General features: G+C 37.1%; 1 protein-coding gene across 5 annotated transcripts in view; it reads left to right on the forward strand.

The window, feature by feature from the left end:
- The window catches only part of ESRRG (estrogen related receptor gamma), a 225359-nt gene that overhangs the window by 71216 nt on the left and 131810 nt on the right, over window positions 1-22333 (forward strand). Inside the window, exon 1 of one of the 5 annotated variants that reach the window (XM_053974140.1) lies at window positions 258-318. The exons of the other annotated variants lie outside the window; for them this stretch is intronic. The gene's annotated coding sequence lies outside the window, so the exon portion shown is untranslated. Of the gene's footprint in view, window positions 1-257; window positions 319-22333 lie in introns of those variants that run through there. 5 annotated transcript variants of the gene reach the window in all.

A 22333-nucleotide genomic window follows, 5' to 3' on the forward strand; every position in this document is an offset into this window, starting at 1 on the left:
AGTGCAGGGATGACACCAACAGTCGCTGCAGCTTGACACTCCACTTATTACACGTTCTTTTACATTTCGTGTATCGTCTTTTAGGCTTGGTTTAGGGAGTCATACATGCACAGTCATATCTGTAGCAGCATGTACATATGGGGTTTTGTTTTGTATATTTGCATTTTGTGTTAAATCTTCTGCCTGTGCACAGCAAGTTTTCTGTTCAAACACGTTTATATCCGTGCCTCTATGTGTGTTCCAGGTGTATAGCGTATCCCTTATGCAGTTTTGGCAATGTACATCTATTGTTGTGTGTTAGCCACAGACGTATACACAGTAAGTACATATATATGCAGAGCTATATAACTTCCCTCTGTGCAGTTGCTTGTGAAAAAGCAGCTGCCTTTATGTGGTTTTATGTGGTTTTTTTCTTATCCATGAGAAGAGAGCTGGCCAGCAATGTAAAGTATTTGAGCCTCATTTTGTATCAGGTTATCCATGTAATCTAGCAGGTTTTGAATTGTACTCATAGTTTTGCTTTTAAAAGAATGCTGTATTTTTTCATAATTTTTTTCTCTTCCAAGTAAATGAGAAGTCTAATATTTTTTCACATTTCTGTAAGTTTTGGCTGTCAAACAGAGATTTATTTTTTCAACTAAATATGTCCTTGGACACAGTTATATTTACATCTAAAGAATAGAATTATTTTTGGGGGGGGGAAGCCTCCTGCATATGGTTGTTAGCATACACCATGATATCCTCAGAAAAAAAAATAAAATACAACAGTTTTAATGCTCCTTAGTCCTCTCAAAAAGTCCTATAGTTATGGGGTTTTTGTTTTCTTCTTTTGTTATGGTTCTGTTATCTAGAAGTAAAAATATTATGAAACATTAAAGAAAAATATTAAACTGAATTTGTATACTGCTATATCAGATAGTGTTGCTTAATTATTCTTTAAAGGACTTGGTATTGCTTTTTCAGTAGCACTTTGGAGAGTAGCTTGTATAGGATATTGCCTTTTGACTTCTGTGCCTTATGAAACAATTTATGCATTTTCTGTGTTACAAAAGCTTTAAATCTCTTGGGTTTGTTTACATAATGCTGGTAATGTTTTTCAATTAATTTGTATTTCCTTCAAACAAAGAAGAGCTTTTCTCTTTGCTGTTCCTTAAGATAGCAGGTTTGCATCAAAGAGAATCTTATCTAATTTCCAATTATTTTCCTCTTTTAAGTAGCATAGCTTTTTAATCAGAGTATCATTACCCATTTCTTTTAAAATTGAAATAAAATTTATTTTTTCACTTCAGCTTCTTATACTTGCTAGGAAAATGTCTATTAGCAGCCTAATGAATGTAAGAGTGATAGAAGTACTTTTACAGAGTATAACACAAGCATATGCTGCTTTTCTGTACCGCTGAATGTCTTATTCTTACTGTGGATCACCAGCCTGAATTTTTATGTCATCTAGGTGAAATTTTCTTTTTTAGATCAAAATTATTTAAAAGACAAAGCAAAACAAACAAAAAAAAACACCCACAAAACTTAATATTTTGTGACACTAATACAGAACCTTAAGTATGAAATTGGAGGAGGATCACCATACACTGTGGTAAGTTAGTATAGTGGGGTGTATGAAATAGAAGGTCTTGTCCTCGGTCTAATCAAGCCATTTATAATATCCTTACACAGAATTGTGCACATTTATTTATATGATAACCTGCTGAAATATGATTAGTTACCCCATGCACACGAGAATAGTCTAAATATATCGTTTCATCATACAACGAAAATTATATTCTCTTTTCCTGAGTAAAAACTCTTTGCAGCTTTGAGCTGCTGTCTTTATATGGGAGGGCGGATTCTCTTAAAGGGTTGTATTCTGAAACCAAACTTTAAGATACAGTGATTAGAGGTTTTTCAAGTTATTACTCTGTAGCTTCATGTAGATGTCTCTTAGCACGCTGTGTGTTTTCATGTTGCTGTAAGTCAAAAAAAAGCCCCACGCATCTCCTTTTCATCATTTTGATTGGAACTACATACCATATGTAATGTGTTTTGGCAGCACTTACCTAGCCAAAGAAAACAAATTAATATTAGCCATGCTGAGGGGTGTCAGAAGTATCACAGATGTGTCGATTTAGCTTTGCTCCATCACACACTCTTTCCTTAAACAACTGGTCAAGCTGTCGCAAAATGTAGCGTTGGCTACAGTGAGATTCTAATAGGTGTGATCAGAGATTGATGGCTTTGGCAAGTTAGAATGAGAAGATGATGTGGAGTTGCTGTTGCTTGTTTTCAATGGCCTCAGAAAAAAAACCCACCTCTAAACAAACAAAAAAAAAGAAACAAAAATTTGAAACCCCTAAATATCTAATTAAAAAATTTTAAGCCAGCTGTGTGTGCACACACACCCCCCGGCCCCCCAAACCAGCTAGATATGAAACAATTTAAAGTCCTGTAGATGTAGAGATGCTGGTGAGTGAAATGAAAAAGTAATATCTAAAATGTACTGCTACCTTGTTCCTAAGCATTTTGGAAATTCCTTCCCATATAAAGGTGCCAGGATGGGTGGAGAGAAGGTGACTTGTTTTATTCAATCCATTCTTACCTGTGGTATTGCTGCTGTTTCCCCCCTTTCCCTCTGTTTCTGGGTTTGTTTCTAGAGCTGTTTTTGGAAGAAACACTTCTTTCAATCTCACACATGAATATTTTTAGGGAAATACAAAACAGGAAAATCTAGTAAAAACAGTAGTTAACCAAGAAGTTGAAATCATAGTCTTTTATATATGCTTTGCAGAGTACTACTGGCAGTTTGTATAGTTTTCCATATATTGAAAATGTAAGAGAAAGAATCAAGCAGTTTTCTATGTATTCTTTATTTTCTTTTAAATACTTTTTTTTCAGTTTTCAAATTGGCTGTAGGATTTGTTTCCTGTCTTTTTGAAGGATGAATGCCAGTGTCACTTTATGTTTAAGTTGATATTTTATTGCTTTATGTGGACTGTGATATACTCAATTGGCAAGTATAATGCTAAAATAGTTTTCAGAGGGATTGATTTCAGCAAGTCTGTGAGGCTTTCTCCTGTGCAATTTTTTTTTCACTTTTAAGGGAAAAAGAAAGGAAAAGCATCTAGTTTAAAAAACTGCTAAAACTCACCTGCCATCTAAAGTAGATTTAGAGCGCGTTTCCAAAGCAAATGCCCATATATTGCTAGCAAAATTATCTTTGAAGAATGGTAAAATTCTTACATCAAAAAGTGGATTTTTTTTTTCACCCCTTACCATGGTAGTTTGATGCTCTGTGAATGCAAATTTTTCTCTACTGAATTGTATTCACTTTCCCATCAGGGAAAGTATTCCCTGGCAATGTTCTCATAGCAGCCGCCACCGTGGTGGGACAGAAGAGGTGTTCCGAAGTGGCGTGAAATGCCACGTCTGCAACCAACTGTTCCCCTCAGCATTAAAGGGGTGACACTGGGGTTCCCTGTAGCCGAGCGACATCCAGGGACACCCCATCACTCTCCTGGCAGGAGTCACTCTGGCCCAGTTGGTGCTGGGCAATACGAAGGGCGCAGAGCGGCCACGGCGGGTGGCTGACATTGGTATGAATGACACCTGTCCCATCAATCACCAGGCCCCGCTGTCACAGATGGAGAAACAACAATCGCCCGCATTACGCGGCGCTGCACACTTGGCTTAATTCGGCTCATTGTTCTCCCACAAATCTCGAGGATGGCTGGTTCTGCGCCGGGAGTCCAGGCAGAGGCACGGGATGGGCTCAGGTGGTGGCACAGGGCTGCCCTTTGCTGCTCCATCAGAGGTACTCGGGGAGAAGCTGTCACTGGGAGGGGGCGCTGGGAAGGAGCCTCTGCGCAGGAGCTGGAGCTCCAGCTTCCAAGGGAGGCTGTAATTAATCAAAGAGCTGAAACTCAGGATTTCTCCCAGCTTCCAGAAGTTTTCATTTAGCGAGCTGAGAGCGCACAGCCAGGTTAACGTTAACTCTTCAAATGTTGCAGTCATCCCAGGAATACCCTGTCACCATGAGGAGAATGAAGGGGATGCTGTGCCTGTTTCCTATGGCAGGTGAAATCTTCAAAGCCATCGATGGCTCTTCTGAAGTAGTTGGTCTGCTATTATTCCTCAGGAGTTTGCACTAAAAATTCTGTATCTGAGACACTGAACGAAAAGGAAAGTTACCGAGAGGCTTGTCTGGGGGAGAGTAGGGGATTTTTTGTGTTGTTTTTGTGGTGGGTGGTCATGAGAAATCACTGTCTTATTCTGAACAAAACCAGTAAAGGTACTTTACTTGCCTTCAGACACTGTAACCATTTTCCTTTCTTTCTTTCATTTTCTTTCACCCTTTGCAAATCAGAGGCAGTTCTTGGAGGACAGGAGAACAGAAAAAAACAAAAAAGCAAATAGAAATTATTTTTTTCTACTGGCAAGGCCTGTGTCAGATCTGTTTTGAATGCATTTGAAACCTATTGCTTCCATGCTGTTTTCCAAGTAGTACCTGTGAAATACTGAGATGGAAGTGATCATTCTTCACAAAATTTTTCTCATTTTTTCCCTCCCTATGTCCCTTTTGTGTTAAGTGCTATGGAGTGACTGTATTTTTGTTGTAAGCTAATTCACTGCTGCTGGTTTAGTTACAACTAATGTCAAGCAGAAAACCTGTGATGTGCCAGAAACAGGCTACAGTGTGCTGAAGACACAGCTTATGTTTGATTGTGTGTAAATACAGTTAGTTAGTTGGGTTTATCTGATAGCCTGGCAGAAAGAGAGAGGAGCAGTACAAACTGTTTTCAGTAACTGTGCTGTTCATACACCTGATAAGATTGAGAGTGCTTTTGAACTACTGATATGCTTTGAATAAGAAAAGAATAATCACATCCATTGGCACCGGCTTATCAGGAATGAAGTAAAATGCCAGCACTTTTACATTAGCAAAAGTAAATGTTTTAGACACTTTGGGCCTTTTTTCCATGTAAATTAGATAGCTGGGTGCTTTTGAGTGTGCTGTAATGAATGGAAGGATTTATTACCTTGACAAAATTACAGGTGAATGTGTTGAGAGAGGAGTCCTCGGCAACAATAACAGCTCTTTTGAGAAGTGGCTACATCTATTAATGCTTTTGGTACAGAAATGCAGCAATTTTATCCTTTCTTGCTTTGTGAAGTGCAGTGGCTAACTTAAAATGTGCAGTTCTTCATAGTGTAACATACTTGTGCTGTTTGTAAAGTACTGGCAACACATTTAATATTTGGCAGGTAACAAGGCTGCTCATAAAATAATGCTTGATCATTTACTCATGTGTCCGCTGCCTTCAGTTGCTGTGTATTTCCATATTTGAAAAAGAATGTGTTTCAGAGTATTTGCTTGGAAGGCAAGGTATGATTCATCATTAACTTTCCCCAGCAGGCATGAAGCATGCTCAGATGCACTATTATTTTCTCAAAGTGTTCTGATTTGTATTTTTGTATGCTTTTTTTTTTTTTTTAATTCTAAGTTCTTTTTCTTTCTCATGCCTACAATTAATTCTGGGATATTCAGATTTGACGGATGATAGTGCAAGAGCATATTTGATTGATTTTGGATTATTATTGATTACTGTCAATGAGATCACTGTGACACTTTGAGATCAATGATATGTGATTAAACCAAAGCTCCACTGTTCTATACGTTAGATAGCAGTCAGAAATTTAGGAACTGAATGTTCACAAGCTATAAATTGAGACAATGTTCAGCTTTAAATAGCCCTTTGTTTGGCATTTATTCACCAAAATATGTTTCTTAGGAAAGTTAGTTTTCCCAAGTGCAAGCTTTCAGTAAAAGAAAGGTCATCGATTTAAGGTTTATTAAATTTTAGCTAAAAACAACTGGCTCCATTTGGGTGTAAAATAATTTAAGTACTTACTGCAGGCAACCTTCATGCTTTAGAGCTGTTGCTCAAAGGTTTCATTCTTCTATGAAGATGTCAACTGTAAATATAAAAATGCATCACTGAAAATGTAATGGTTTAAAGATTCTAACTGAAATAAAAATTCCTGCCTGGGGAAAGCACTATAATCAAAATAAAGTAGTCTTAACTTTTTTTCTTTTTTTTCCTGCGGAGGCTGCACTTGAAAAGAGTGCTTCAAGGCAGCAGGTAGCAAAGTTGGTAGGGAATGCCAATTTTTATTTATTTATTTTTTTATATTCTCCCCCACAGACGATGATAGTCTATCTTTGGAATCAGCAATACACTTCAGCCACAAATACAGGCAATATGTAAGCTGCTGCCACCGCCTCTGAAATGAGGTATCCTGGCATTTAAGTCAACTTCATAATCTGGCAAAAAACCCTACTTGGCAATATTAAAATATAGCTTCTGAAGCACTTTTATTTCTGAAAGCTTTTTATGTCTTTTTGTATCTCTTTAGCATATATTAGATATCTCGGGAGCATTGGCCTGGATGTACACTTGATGGATGACTGGGGTGGGGATTCTTCCCCTCAGACCCCCCCTGCCTTTTTCCTCCCCCGCCGCTGCTAATTTTAAAAAAGGTGTAATACTTGTGCATTAGGTAATGCTGGAACAGGAATACTGCAGATGCAGCTGTTTGACAAAATTAATGTGGGGCTTTTGTACCATTGTTAGGTAAGTTAGGAGAGATTTTCCAAGATAAGGACACCCTGCTGCAAAGGTCTTGCTTGCATCTGCTTGAAGAAATCTTTAGCTTCTACTGATAGTGGACTGATTCAAGACTAAATGGAAAGAATGCCATTCATTTTAGCAGGTTTTGGATCAGTCTCTATAATGGATTTTAAAAAAATGAATAATTTGGTAGTATTTTAAAATCAATCAATCAAGAAGTGGAGCCTGTGTCCAAGGACTCACTGCCAGGATGTGACATTTACACCAGTATAGAGTTGCCTAAGGGAGTGTGACCAGGAAATACTAAGATTACCCCATAATATTTTCTGTGTGAGCTTAAAAGCAGTGTTGGCATTATGCCCATATCTTCAGCCTTGGCTTGCCTAAAGAGGAGGTAAAAATCCTTCAGGTGGAGATGGTAAGACAAAGTGAGACTGACCCCTTTTTTCTTGGTTTTGCATCTGAATTGCAAGAGAGGTTGAAATGCTGAATTTACATAAAGATTGATTTATCTTGGTTTGTTTCTTGTGATGAATTTGGGATGTAAAGCTGCAACGTGGAATGCATCTGTCTGCTTGATGCATGTCACCTTTTTATATATGTGCTGAAACACCTTGGTGTTCCTATGCAGAATTCAGAAATCACCAAGGGTCATTCAGTGTGCCTTTGCCTATGGGATATAAAATAAATTTTAATGGATGGAGAATTGCTTTGTCTGGCCTCCAACCAACATTTTGTTTATGAAAAGCTTTGTGTAGTGTTTAAGAGATATAGGAACTTGGCTTTTGGACAGAAAGCATTTTTCTCCTTGTAGAAAGAAATAGGCCAAGATGGCATAACAGGATAGAGGAGAGAGTTTGTTCTCCAAATATTCTGATGCTTGTTTATGTTATTTTAGTCATGTAAAGAGTACCATGAAGTGGGTGTGAAAGTACCGTGGACGGTGTACTGCCGTCCATTTTGCAGACTTTTCTAGTCTTTGTTGTAGATAACAGAGCCTTCATCTCAATATCTGAGTTGGTAAATTTGCACATGATTTCTTGTCCCTGATCTCAATGCACATTTTGATTCCATGTGTTCACCAAACAAAAGATTTCTGTTTTCATTTGGTTTGCTTCCCTTGAGTTTCTTATTCACATTGGCTATAAGTGCTTTGTAATTTCAGACCTGTTCCTTTAATCACAGATCACATTTTTGTCTTGGATAAAGCATTCCATTTTCTCTACAAATGAAGCCATAGGTGTGACTTTATGGCCTTTTTTATTTTTTAAATTCTTGTGTGTAGATTAGTGCTGGGATTAAAAAACAAAACCTGATTTCTACAACAGTAACATCTTGAATTTCATGTGAAAATATGTTGAAGGGAGTTTTTGGGATTATTTTTTTTTTTTTTTTTTTTGAATCTGCAAAAGCCTGTTCCTGTAAAGGTTCACAAAAGGATGCATTATCAGCATTCTGTTAGAGCAAATTCTATTATTTCATTAGGCACAAAGGAAAAGGTGAGTTACACAGCATATATTTATAAAGGTTGTGTCCATGACATTTGTCTCTAAGATTTGCTGTCTGGAGAAGAACTAGAAAAGTTAGGCATGAGGTCTAAATGTAAGCATGTGCACTTGAACATTGGTTTTAAATTTGAGCAGTTGGGATTAGTGGAGTAAGGAAAAGGAAGCAGGAATATTGGATCTTTCTTGCCTTTTACAGTTTTTGCACAGCAGCTGGGTTCTTGTTTCCACTTTAGTGATAAGTTTTTTGTTGGAGCTGGTGAGGATTGTCTGGGAGCGGCACAAACCACAACCCATCAGCAGGCTGCTAGTCGGCAGCAGGTGTGAACAACATAAAACAGGATTAATGCTGAACCAGAGTGTGCACTAAAAACAGAACCCCTGTCTTGGTTTTACAAGGGCAGTAAGATTAGAAGCACTCTTGTCGTGTTTACTAAACAGTGTTTAGTGGACTATGTAAATGGCTCTGCTCAGCTGCAAAGGAATAAGTGCAAGAATTACTATGCATTTGAGATTTTTAAAGACACTTTTTCCTCCTTTAAGAGTGAACCTCTGTTACTGTTAAAGCAAAGGGAGAGAGGTAAATGTCAAGGTGTTCAAAGTTAGTGCTTCAAAACTGAAGCAGAGGAATGGGAGGATGGAATGTCAGCATTCAGTGTTTAAGCTTTCTGAGTCATTGACATAAAGGAGGAGGTAGATTTTACTGTCTTTTGTAAATTACACCTTTGCAATTTAGGGTTTAATGTTTTCTTCTTTCTTCTGTACACCTTTCCTTTTAAAAGGCAGCTTTTCCATTCCTTTGTGTTTGCATATTTGGGAGCTGCTAAAACCATGCATTTATTATATCCATTACATTCAACATCAACATCTGCCTTCATTTATGCTCTATAAGTATTTTTTTCTTTCCCATTATTCCTGGAACAGATTTGAGAAGAGATTGGAATCTATCAAGCTGCATTTACACTATATACATAGTTTCATTTGAAAAATAAGAAGACAACAAAAGAAAAGCAAAACAACAACAACAAAAAAATCCAAATCCAAAAAACCCACAGCAAAAACACCTCTAACAAAATAAAAAAACCTCAAACTCTCAATGCCAAGCCCCTCCAGAACCAAAACACTAACCCACAAAAAACACAACTAATTTTTCCTGAACTAGTAAGCATTTTTTTAAGTTCTGCAAACTCAACCTTAAGGAAAATCATCAGATCTGTTTGCAGAGCTCGGAGGAAAATCTGATCCTTTTGAAAATCAACTTCATGGTATTTATATCAAGTCCAGTTTAAGTATAATTATGTCTTCTTTCCTATGATGTACTTACGGGATTGAGATTGACAATTACTTTTCTCAGAGAGCAAAATGAAGTTTTTTTAATCATTCAGTCAGTCTCCTTTCATCACCCTAATTGCTTGCAAGTTGCCAGGCTATAGACATATATTTACCCATATGGGGTTTTTTTGTTTGTTTGTTTGCTTTGGTCTTTTTTATTCTGAAATGCTTTTTTGAACCATAGCTACTTTTGTAGGGTCCAGATCATGTCTTCACAGACAACTCTGCAACTCAACTTCTTGTGCTTCAGGACATTCCTATACACCTCTTTAGAGAGGTACAGGTCTGATTTTTGAGGGGAAACATTGGGATAGGATGAGAGCTTTGCTTATGCATGTTGACCACAAGGCAATGGCAAGCATTACCCAAGCAGGAATATTGCATTCAGAGCTTAAATCTGAAGTGAATTGAGTAGGTTTGTTTGAGAGCAGAAAATAGTCAAAAATTAATCTATTTTCTAAAATACCTGAAGTAGTCACTTTGCCTTATTAATTAGTGGATTTAAATCCATCATTTAAAAGCAATTGCTGTAATACCTACTCCATGAAAATATACCTAAAACCGTGTAAAAATAATTATTTCATTCTTTCTTCTTGCATTTCCCCCACACACAGAGTTAAGTACACAGTTTCAGTGCTGCTAAGAATATACATGATTGTTTCAACAATGAGTTTTGATAATGAAAACAGAAGTATTGAGAAATCCTAATTTTCCAATGTATTAATTCATTATCAGTAGTGAAACAAGCTTGCCAACATAATACACATTTTGAATCCTAGTGTGGTTCTGGGCTTGCTGCTCCAATAATGTACATGTTACTGTTGTGGCAACCTGGTGGTGGCTCAGAGGTTTATTTTTAAGGAGGATTTTCCTGCATGTTCAGAGTTCTGTTTATCTGGTGTTGTAGAGAAAACAGTTTATATCATTGTGGTGAAATCATGACTTGTGTGATAGCATTTGTAAAGTGCACTGTTTTTACTGGCTCTCTGTGATGTTGTAAACTGGTTACTATAGCTCAAAATGCTTTTCTGTAGCTGGTAGTACATAGTTCACCATTTCCAGAATTTGCTGGTCCCAAAATCTCTTGCATATGTTTATGAGTTTACATGTATGATCCCTGGGTTTTTTGACCTTTTTATTTTTTTCTGCTCTCTGTTTTTTTTTTTTTTTTTCTTTTGCTTTTTTTGTTTCTTCAGAGGTGGTAATATAAAACCTTGAAGTTCAGGATTTTCAGTTAGGACATATAAGCATACAGAAGTTGTGCTGCTTATCCAAAGTTTATCCTAAGTGCTTAACCTCTTTGGCCTTAGAATCAGTCTGGGTATCCCATGAAAGCAGTCTGTCCCTTGAGGTTTTCTGTAATTTCTGGCTTCTGCCAGGTCAGAAATAAACAAGAATAGACTTTTTGATAGTGCTGCTATGTCTTCTCCCTGGACCAGATGAAACTAGATGCTGTATTATTATGTTTATTATTATTTGAGTCCCTAATGAGTATGTTTAAATCCCTGAAGAGATAAGTTCTTGTTTGTTTCAGGTTTCCTTTGCCAGTTTGGACCAGTTCTCATTTACCCATGCAGGTTTATTTACAGTCAGTTTCTCTTTCCAGTTATACCAGTATGCTTAGGGAAACCGAATATCACACAGGACATGTCTCAACTTACACTTTTTCTCTTGCCTTCAACATCGTGGAATTGCTGATTCTGACTAAAAAAAAAAAAAAAAAAAAAATCACAACCAAAAAAACCCCACCAAAATGATTTTTTGACAGTATTTGAGTGTAATTGCAAATCAATTCCATACAATGTACCCAGCTAATACTTAATATCAATATTAAGGAAGTGTAGAGACCCCTGTCGTACTACTGTGTTTGGTGTACAGGGTGTAAATACGTAGGTGATTCCTATTCAAGGACTTTGCTGACTACAAATACAAGAAATTCATGAAAGTTGCAGAAAAGGGCACAATATACTTTTCTAATGTGGCAGGTACAACCATACTCTCGATGTGTGCATATATAGTTGCATAAAATCTGTGTATCTTCAATTTAAGCGCACCAAGAAAGGCTAGCAAGGAAGTATGCGTTGTTTTATTGTAGATCATCAGAAATCTCCCTGGTGTTTGAGGGAGAGATGGGTGGTTTCATCTGTGTCAGCTCAGAGAAGGTGAAAATGAGGAGGAGATAGAGGGAAAAGCACTGTGGAAGGAAGAGAGACCAGGGAACAACAGGCTGCTGGTGTTGACATAGCACAGGAGGTGGGTAAAGACATTGGAGAGACAAATCTGGATAGTACAGGATTGCACAGAGCATCTGACTGCTTACATTTAATACTTCTTTGCAATATGATTTTTTAAAATGGTCCCTTTAATATGCTGTATCAGTTGCCTGCTGATTTGAAAAAGAAAATGAAGTTAATTGCTTCTGCTTATTTGTACATTATACAGTACATTTTGTATAAAAAGGGCAACTTCTGTGGTACAGTGATACTGGTGCCAGTCAAACTGCCAGATGTGTCACCAGATTTCTTTCTTTTTCATTTATATTCTTGTTCAAATCATGTATTCTAATTTTGGGTGTCTTCTTCAGTGTGTTTTGCTCAGTGTTCCATAGAGGAAAGCATCACATGAAATTGTTAATTTTTGCTGTCAAAGACAGACCTACTGCCTTAGCTTTTGTTTGCATTTTCCCTAGCAGTGCCAAATATTTTGTAATAAATGTAGTAGTTCTATATATCTCTTAAGATAGGTAGAAGTCGTTCAGTCAAGGGACATAACCCATGATGGAAACTGAGGCTTTTCACTGTAGATATTCTAGGTATTAAGACTTCATCTAAAAACTGTAACCAATGTGCTAGAAGATATATAGATTTATATATTTAAAAATGAGACCAGTTACCTATGAAATAGTAGAAGTATTTGAAGACTAAAGGAGAATCAAAATTTTTATGAAGTCACAAGTTTCAGATCTTGCTAAGATTTCAGGCCTGTTTTGTTTTATATACAGGACTCAGGGGCTTGCTGGAGAATAGAGATGGACTTTTCTCCTTTAAGGGGAGAGAGAGGGGAAATGTGCCTTACACACTCTTAAATAAATTACATTTTGGTTAAGATAGCAAAGAAGCATCTGGTCATTTATTTAACTAGTTCCCACAGTATTGTATGTAAAGGGTTTTTTCCCTGTGCGTGCTGCTTTCTGCTACACTGATGATAATGTACCTGGAAGGAAAAGGCAGCCCAGGCTGAGGCAGCCAGCGTCAGACAGGGCGGGCTGCCATCTGTCCCACCTGCTGCATTCATGTGTCCATCTGCTTACTGCAATAGCTCATTGCGGGCTTCGGCAGAGCAACATTCAGCCTGAAAAGAAGGCAGTGTGAATTATTTAGGTAGCTAGTGTAAATAAAGAGGGGGGAGAGCAGCAAAGGAGGGGAGTTGTGAGGGGGAGAAAGCACTCTCTTACTCCTAGATGCTTTGGAATGTGTTAATGCATGAGAGCGTTTGATTTGCATATAGATTTAGATGTATAGATCATTGTGAAGATTACAAGCCAATGAGTTTTATCTAGATTTAGATAGCTCTCAGCCCGGTTTGCACATAAAATATAGCCAGCTTCAGGAGGAGAATCTTTGGGGACTTTAAACCTAAGTGAAACTGATGAAATGTAATGCTTTTAGGTATTAATTTAGCAGAAATAAAATATTTCCTTTAAGGGCTTTCTGTGCCCTTTGTGAACCAAGAATTTATAACTGCTTTGCATAGTCAGTGCTTTATACACACTATGTGGTTTTGATTTGGGTATAGTTACATTTGTAGTCATCTGTACTTTATTCTAAGAGGAAAAGCAGTTGACAAATGCTTCTCCTTTTTCTTATTCTCTCATGTTTATCAGGTGAAGATTAAATCCAGTCATCAAACAAATAATTTTCCAGTTGTCAGTGTGTATATATTGTTACACAGATAAATCTATATCTGCTCTTCTGCCTGCATAAATATACATAGACCACTTAAATCTGTTAAAATATTATAATGGAAATTAAAACAAATGTGAGGAATTATGTAAGAAAACATAATTTCATAGTTAGAGTGGCCTTAAAAAAATGGGTTTATTTTCAAGTTGCTTGCTTAAGTTTCAAAATGACCACCAGAAGATTTAGACCATGGTGGATTATTTATTTCTAAAATTGAATTATCTTTAGAAAAGAAAAAATCATTAGTGCATTGAGCATAAAAGTTCATCTCCATCCTTCTGTTCTAAGCATTTTAATAATAGTCGTGCCATGTCAAATTTTTATTTTTAAATGTTTGAAGCATTAGTCCAGTGCTGTGTAAAAAAAAAAAAAAGAAAAAAAAAATATTTGGCTTCCTACTTCAGCATGTTTCCTGATGTCAGATTCTTCATGCTTTCGAATTTTAAATGTCACACATCCCTGGGCCAAAGAACAAAACCAGGATCATCTTAAGAGGAATCCTTGAAATTGTGGGAGGGTTTTGTGTCATTGTTTTGCCTGGGTTTAGATCTGCAGAAGAAAGGGACACGGCATCTTGAAATCCCAGCAGCCTGGCTACTTCTCTAAGGTTTGCATGAAATTCAGCTGCAGCCTTCAAAGGGATTTGAGTGGATTGGATTCTTTAAGGTTAGTCCATGTCAAACCTATTAAGTTCAGTTCACATGCAAAACCCTTTTTACGTTTTTTTTTAAGCCAATAAGGCTCTAACTACTATTAAGGAGACATTGTGTGTACTCGCAGTAGAGCGTCTATAGTAATGGATCACCCTACTGGCACATGTAACTAACCAATAATCCACTTTGTCATCTTTCAAATTAAAAGATCCAGTGTCCTGTATCTTTCTCAGATTGAAGAGGTGTTGTTTGCAAAAATGGACATCCTGAAGATGATTTTAAAGTATCTGAGTCAGTTTGCATATCCATCTTATATCTAAAATGTAATTTACTAACCCCATTGGTTTGAACAAAGCAGAAGTTTTTCTAAAATGCTGACCAGATTCTGTAACCAGGTGAGCTGAATCTTTAAATCAGTTGTGTCTTTACTGCATGGAGTCAAATTCATTTGCTTCCACAGTGCCTGCACTGCTAGCTGGATTGTCAGTGATCTGGCAGGATACTGAATTCAAGATAGTGATTACCACTCAGACTGACTGAATTTTGTTCTGTTTAAAAGGGTTAAGTGAGGGGAAAGTAGTATCTTCTCCCTGTACTTAGCACAGTTTGAACGTCACGTTGCATGCTTAAAGAAAGAACTGCTTTCAGTTTAGATCAAAAATGTTTGATTTGTATGTACTGGTTGAGAACAAGATACCTTCCATTGACTTAGAGTTCCAGGTACTCTAAGTCTTTTAAAAATATAGTTCTGTTAAACATTGCAAATAAGCATTTTTTTCCTGTTCTGTATCTCAAGGACACATATTTCATGTTTAGAATGTGGGATTTTTTTTCTAGCAGAAAATGAAGAAACTCCTTCTTAATGAAACAATAACTTTTGGGACTATATCCTGCAAAGCTTGCATGCCCAAGTTACTTGATGTAGATAGTACATTTCCTGGCAAAGTACTTGAAGGAAGGGGTTAAAGGATAATAAACTCTTTCCAGTTGGCCTGGTTCACTTGCATCTTGTGAAACAAATACTTACATTTTTCCAGTATAGAAAAGAATAAAATTAACAAGTACTATAATTAATTGTCTTGTGTTTGTCTTCTTTTTTTTTTCCATTTTTGCTAGGTTTTGTTTGCTTGAAGTTTTCATGTGTATGAAGACCTAAAGTTGCTCTGACCTATGTTCAAATTCCTTCTTGTGTTTCATGACCTCTGAGAGTAATTTTTCTTTAAAAAAAGTACCTAAACCAGGAATGTTTCAGCATGTAAAAGATTACATGTAAGATATGGAATTCTGTATTCTCACAAGTCATTCAGAGTTGTACAGAGCTTGCAGCTTTTAATATTGAGGCCTTGTAGTATTAATATACCTATTTACAGCATTATTAATTATATAGCAATCCTTAGCATTTATGTTGCTATTTGATTGCATTCCATAAATGCTGCTGTAACGCTGCTTGTGAGTGAGTCATGTTATTATATGCAGTTTTCACATGTTGGTATTGGGGGAGGTGAAGTTAGTATTTTGCGGAGGGAATAAAGGGGGTGAGAAGCCTGTCTAGATGCCCGAATCTTCTTGTCTTTGGCACCCAGAACTTTGTTGCAGAGGATATTTACAATATCTCATCGGAGAGTATAATCATGTTGTAAGGATTTTATATCTGTTGACTTGGTGGAGAGGACTTGGTATCCTCTTTCAGCAAAAGGATGATTTACTATCATACTTCTTCAGAGTATTGGCATAAGGACAAAAAATTGATACCACTAACTCCTGGTAAAAAGTAGCACATCTGGCTAAGGTTCTATTAACATAAACAGAAGTTGTCATCCTTGTTCTTGTTTATACTTGTTGGCAGTCCCTGAATGAAGGTAGATCTGGGAGAGCACAGCAGAGGGAGAAAGGTTAAATGGCAGAGGAGTTGAATCACTTTAGTGACAGATTGTCTCCAAAAAGGCATTGAGTTGTTTTAAGGATTAGTTTGGGAAAACTTGAGTTGAAGGCACTTCTCTTCTGTGCATATATTGCATTCCTAATGCTGCCAGTCACTTAATTTTCATAAAAAACAAAATTTACTTTCCTGAATGAGGTTAGAGAGCACTGGGGAAATTTTAAAAAGTCGAGTTAAGAATCATGTCATCAGCTGCAACACTGGTTGTAGTTTTGCCTGTGAGATTCTTAAAACACTGGAGCAGATTATTAAAACAGGGTATATATTTTGCTCTTACATTATGATAATAATAACACCAGAGAAATGTTGCAGAAGTTATTATCAGTGATCTAAGGGGAAAAATGTCATTTCTCAGTCAAAACCCTTACCAAGTTCTTTATGAATTTCTGTTTGTTCCCAGTGGAGATCTGTCATTGCTGGAAGGTAGTTCTTACAGGGAGAATCTTGCATCCTATCAGCTAGTCTGAAGCGTTTTCTCCTGGAAAAGCCGCACCATATGAGCTGGGAGTGCAGGAGGCTGTGTGCGCAGTCCCTCTTCGGAAAAAATGCGCTCAATCTGTTTCAGACGAGTTCCCCGAAAGATGGGTTAAATCAACTGATTGAGCTGATTTTCTCTCTTGAGGTGATATTTTATTTATATGATAAAATGCTTGGAAAGTGATTAATTTGTCAGGGGAACATCTTGTTACTGTAAATTTGCCGAATGTGTAATAAAATTGCCATAACACAGATGGGAAAATGAAGATCTTTTAAAATGAAATAACTGAGCAGTCTGCCTACATTTTCAGCACTTAAAATTAACTTGGTTAAATTTCTTTGTCATTTTTACCCCTGGAAAAATGCAGGCTGAGGAAGATTAGTGGCAAATGTGTGGTGTGAGTTTGTGTGTGTTGCAGGTAGAGGATACAGGAACAGGCTCTGTAGTTTTCCTTCTGCATCGGAAGGATCTGATAGATTTATAAAACTTCTGCAAGGGATTGAGTGAATTTTAAAAAATTAAAATAGACATGTCGGATACTCCTTCCTGGTAGCAGAGAGTTTAAGAATAGGGGGCCTTTGTGGGCACAAACCTGAAGTCGTTAAGATGTACATGAAATAGTGCTTTTGTGCCACTTTGTGCAGAATTGCTTTCGAATGAGAGCTAAATAGTGTAATACACTCCTTAAGTCTTTTTATTGCAGTCTCATATTGTAGGGAATATAACTCAGATTATCTAGGGGTATACTTGAAAAGGCAGAGGAAGGAATACCTTCCCTGTGCCTGCATTGCAGTGTGTAACAGGTGAAAATAGTATTAGTGCGGGAACAGTGCCTTTTATTCATACATTTTACTATTGCCTGTCCATTTGTCCACCAGAATGAGCCACTTATCATGCTTCCATGTTTTTCCCTTACAACTTAAAGAATTATGAAAGGAAAATTCAATTTTTTGTGTCCTTGTATGACAGGTAGAGTGGATACTGTGGTCATTTGGATTAAAAACATATCCATCACCACAAGCTGAGAGGTTACTATTATGTCTACTTTGAATACATGAATTTTATACCTACATGTTGGAAGTGTAAGAATGGGAACTTTTTATATAAATAATTATCCTGGTAGTGATGTACTGCATATGGTTGCCATATTTTTTCACTTTTACAGCATTCTTGGCCTTATCACCCATAACATAAATCTCGGGCTCTCATATTTAATACAACCTGTAGGATAACCATGCCTGTGTAATGTACAGTCAGCCAATCCCACATCATCATTTGGCTATCATTATTTGTTGTCCTATGACAGATGTTTCAGCTGATGTCCCGTTTTGGATTTTACAGAATGATGCAGCTGTCCAGGGGTAGATGAGAGTGGCCTCTTTTAGGTGTTCATGCTGATCTCCACAAGCACCCTCAGTTTATTAAGCTTCCAAATATGGGCAGTTAAAGTCTTGAGTATATTGGTGTTATCTTGGTTGCTCATAATTTATTTTTCAGAACAACAGGCTATTCATTCCATGAAGCGATAGTAATACAAAGATTTACTGTCAGACCCTCTACTGTGTAAAGAACTGGGGAGGAAGTGAAGCAGATTTGGTGGATGTTCTAAGCAGATGCTTAGTGAAATGGTTCTTATTCCAGATCTCTGTGTTCCATCATGGGGAAAAAAATCTGACTCCCAGTCTGGTAAAATCATCATTTAATGCCATCCTGTTAACTGATCAGGGCTGATCCTTGGTTTGATGAGCATCCTGAACTTGAGCTGAAACTGGTGAGGCACAAAACTTCTCTGGATGAGATACGGTCTATTTGAATTTACTGGTGGAATGCCACACTTTCTTCAGGCGAATCTTCCTTTCACTGCTTACGCAAGGACAGTCAGCTTAAACAGAACTTTTAGCTGTACAAGAAATAAATATTTGATCTAGACTTAATACTGGTGAAATAACTGAAGCAAATATGTCATTAAAATACAGCTGAAATTTGCAGCATGCAATGTGGAGTAATTAATGCTGATCTGTTCATGTAAAGCTTTTCTTAGACAAGCCTCTTACGGACATTTTCCAGACGAGATGGCCACAGGTGAAGCATGTAATGATTGCAGTGTATTGATATAGTTGCTTTATAATTGCAAGTAGCAGCATCCCTGTACTACATGTTATAATTGAGCAGGTACATATTTGTTACTTTAGATTATTTTTCTGGAATATGCTAAATTTCTTTCTTCTTCTCCCTGTGACTCCCACCAAAGAAAAAGCAAAAGTTAAGAGAGTAAAAACAATATCAGGACTTTGTGAGAAGCTTATCCTGGAAACTTCCGCAGTCATGCAAACATTTTAAAACTGAAAGCCTTTGCTTCCTGACCTTTGCTGCAGATACCAGAGGCAAATCTCTGGCCTGTAAACCCAGTGGCATAGATAGGTTTGAATTACACATAGTAGTATGTGAAGAACAGGAAACTGTGAAAAGCCAAAGGTTTATTTTTATTTTTTTTTTTTTTTGTAAAAATCTGTAATCACACCTTAAAATCCAAGATTGACTGGAAAAGACTTAAGCTGTATAGGTTTTGCTTCTATGGATTCCCTGATTTATCTCAATATATGATGAATTTGGTCATCAGTACCACACCCAAGTAACATACTAAACTATTTGTTTAGTCTGCTTCTATTTCTGGTCCTTCCAGAGTCAAGATAGTTCAACAAAGAAAAAGTAGAGTTCAGTGGAAGAGGTTTTTTTTGTCTTCTTACAGTTTTCACTTAAAACTGTTACAGGGCTTCATGGTGTAGGAATAGAAATGTTCTGTGCTAACAGGGTTCATATCACTCCAGTGCTTTAGTTCAAGTAAATAAATAGACTGCTGTTTTCTCCAAGTCCTTGCATGTCAGTGTGGCTTTCTTTGAGTGCAGTAGGTTATGGTAATCCACTTGCATCTTGTGCATCAAGAGTATCAGGACCTTAGACCCTTTGAAATCACAGGCTGGGTTAGGGAATAACACCATTAGCTGATATAAATTTGCAGAGCTTCAGAATTGCTGGGTCTATTCCCCTGTACCCAAGGTGTTGACCCACAATGAATGGCAGATGTGCTATATTTGGAACAAATTTGATTTTGTTTTTCTAGCTATTATTTCCATTAAAATAACAAACCCAACTGTTGCATCCCGAGAGACAGCAGAACGCTGCACCCAACACCGTTTATAAAATTACCCAGACAATTTAAGCACTTTGAGAATCGAGCAGTGATATTGGAGGAGGAGGAGTCTTTTTTAGAATTCATATTTATCTTTAGAACTGACATGTCTGTTCACAGCTGTTTCACAGCAGTTAAAAATTTATTTAAGCGAAGAATACTAGAATTTTTTTATGCATTCCTCTTTCATATAATAAAAACTAGCAATCATTTTTGCATTTTGTAGAAAACAAGATATTCTGATAAATTGTATTTGTAAAGTATTTGATAAATACTTTATAAAAGTATTTCTTTTCCTAGTATTGTCTGCTTCTTTAATTTCAAATCCTTAAAAAAAAATCCCCACTGCAATCATAAAACCTTGGGCTATTCACAACTACACATTGCTCACACATTACCCTATGTGCTGGACAGTTCTGTTCTTGCCATAGGCTTTATGTCTGGAAAGGCTTCACACAAAGAAATTTGGATTAATTTAACAGAAAAATAAACATTTTAAATTAGGAGTAAGAGGAAATTTAATTAAGTTTTCCATTTAGGAAAAAAACTCCTTATATATTTCAAAACAACAAAGGTCCCATTTTGGAGGTGGAAGGCAAGTTCCCTTCTCAGACATAAATACTCAAACTTTCAAAGCATGTTTTAATCAAAGCCATAGAAAATAAACAAAATGTACTGGATTGGAATTCTCCCAAACCATGACAAGGTTCCTACACCCTGATATTGCTCTGTTGAGCAGTGTTAGACAGCTGTTCACCTTTTTGTGGTTTTTGCGCATCTGTAGGAGTGAGATAGGGGTACTCTCTGGAAAGGTGTTAAAAAACAGTAAGTTAAAGATCATTATTAATAAATACTACCATAACATGGTACTGTTATGATTAGAAATATTTGCATAGGTCCTTTTCCTTGCTTGTGTATTGATTTCAAGTGATCTGGTCAGAGAGCTCTGTGTGGGAGCCAGGAAACCTGAGTCAACTCTAGACCCCTTAGCTGAGAGAATCGCTGTCTGAGAACACTTAGTCACAGAAGAGGCCTGGTCCCCTATTTGGTTTTCGAGTCCTGCAAAAGTAATTGGTATTTTTGTCATCATAAGATAGCTAAAAGTAAGACCGTGACACTCTAGAGACTGTTTTAAACCATTTTCAATTTTTGTCCCTACCTTTTAGGTTTCCTGCAGATATTTGCATCTCATAATTTGAAAGGGATGTTTTCTCCCTTGTAGAATCTTACATCTCACTCCTTTTAGTTTCTTTATCAAAAATACAGTTTCAGGCTTTCAATATGAGACCGTGACAAAGTGATTTTATAGCCAGTACTGAAAGTGACTAAACTTGACAACAATTGTGTTTTATGACAACCACTGCTTTCATGTCCACAGCCTAGTTTCCCATCATCAGCCGTGATTTCCCCCCCCCTTTTTTTCTCTCCCCTCCTCCCCCCGTGACTTTTTTCAAATGTGAACAATTCTGTATCTCTGCACTGACTGAAAACAAATCCTTTTACCAGGAGTGCATTTTAATGGGCATCGTGCTTCAGTTAAGTCACCAGAACCTAAACTGTATAATATTCAATTTTTTACCAACCTGGGACCAAAGCTTTTTCTTGAGAGCGATGTTCATAAGAGTAGTGGAAGAATTAGTATTACAGAACTAAACCAGATTAGGAGGGAATGTGAATTAGATTTGGTAACAGATGGTGCCGTGGAAATTAAAGGTGCTTTGCGAATGGAAGCGACAGCAGCTTGCCTCTTTTCCTCTCCTGTCTCTCTCTTTCATGCGCTTGATAGACGGGTATAAATCACAACAATCCCGTCTTGACAGCCAATTTCGAGAATTTGATCTGGTTAAAGACATGGCTTTCCTGCTCCACTCACTGAAACTGGCTGCTATTTTATTTTTATACAGCGCCTTGTCATATTTAGGAAAGTGGAATCACCTGCCTCTCTTTAATGAAATTTTCTTTAATTACAGTTTTAGCTCTTTAGTGTTAATTACTTTTCCATTCAGCCTGAATTCTCGGGCTGTCTCTTAGGGATGTATTTCTCTCCCCCACCCTACCTCCTTGCACTATTCACGCATATGCTTTCATTTTTCTAAAGATGCTTTTCGTTGTTGGAAGTTGTTGTCAGATCCATTATAATTAGATCCTAATTATCAAAATCATCATTATTGTGTAGGAAGAGGCAACATTGTAAACAACTGTTAAAGTTATAGGATCTTGTTTGACAGAGCAGAAACCTTTCAGGATATATGTGAATAATAAGCATACAAAAAGCCCTGCTGAAAACTCTGGGAGACATACAAAGATCTGGAGAGCAAACCCTCTCCTTGGAAGGAAAATGTACCTAGGTTATCGCTCCATATCTATTCCTCAGAGTCTAATCCCATATTTTTTCAGAAAAGATCAGAATAAAATTACTCTGTTTCAGTTTGCTTATGTAAATTCTCATCTTTGCTCCTCTCATTCAGGTTCCAGATACAAAAATCACTTTCTTGATGTGTGTCAGGATTGACTTGTGGTTGCCTTAATACAATTACTTTTTTGTGTATAAGGCAGCAAGTGCAAGTGAAGGGAGTGCTGTGAGGCATGGAGATGTGGAGATGCTTCTGCCATACACTAAAATCCTCAAAGTGAAAGAAAAGAAAAAACCCGAC

The sequence above is a fragment of the Vidua macroura genome, chromosome 3 (assembly GCF_024509145.1).
Source record: "Vidua macroura isolate BioBank_ID:100142 chromosome 3, ASM2450914v1, whole genome shotgun sequence".
Classification (NCBI taxonomy): Eukaryota; Metazoa; Chordata; class Aves; order Passeriformes; family Viduidae; genus Vidua; species Vidua macroura.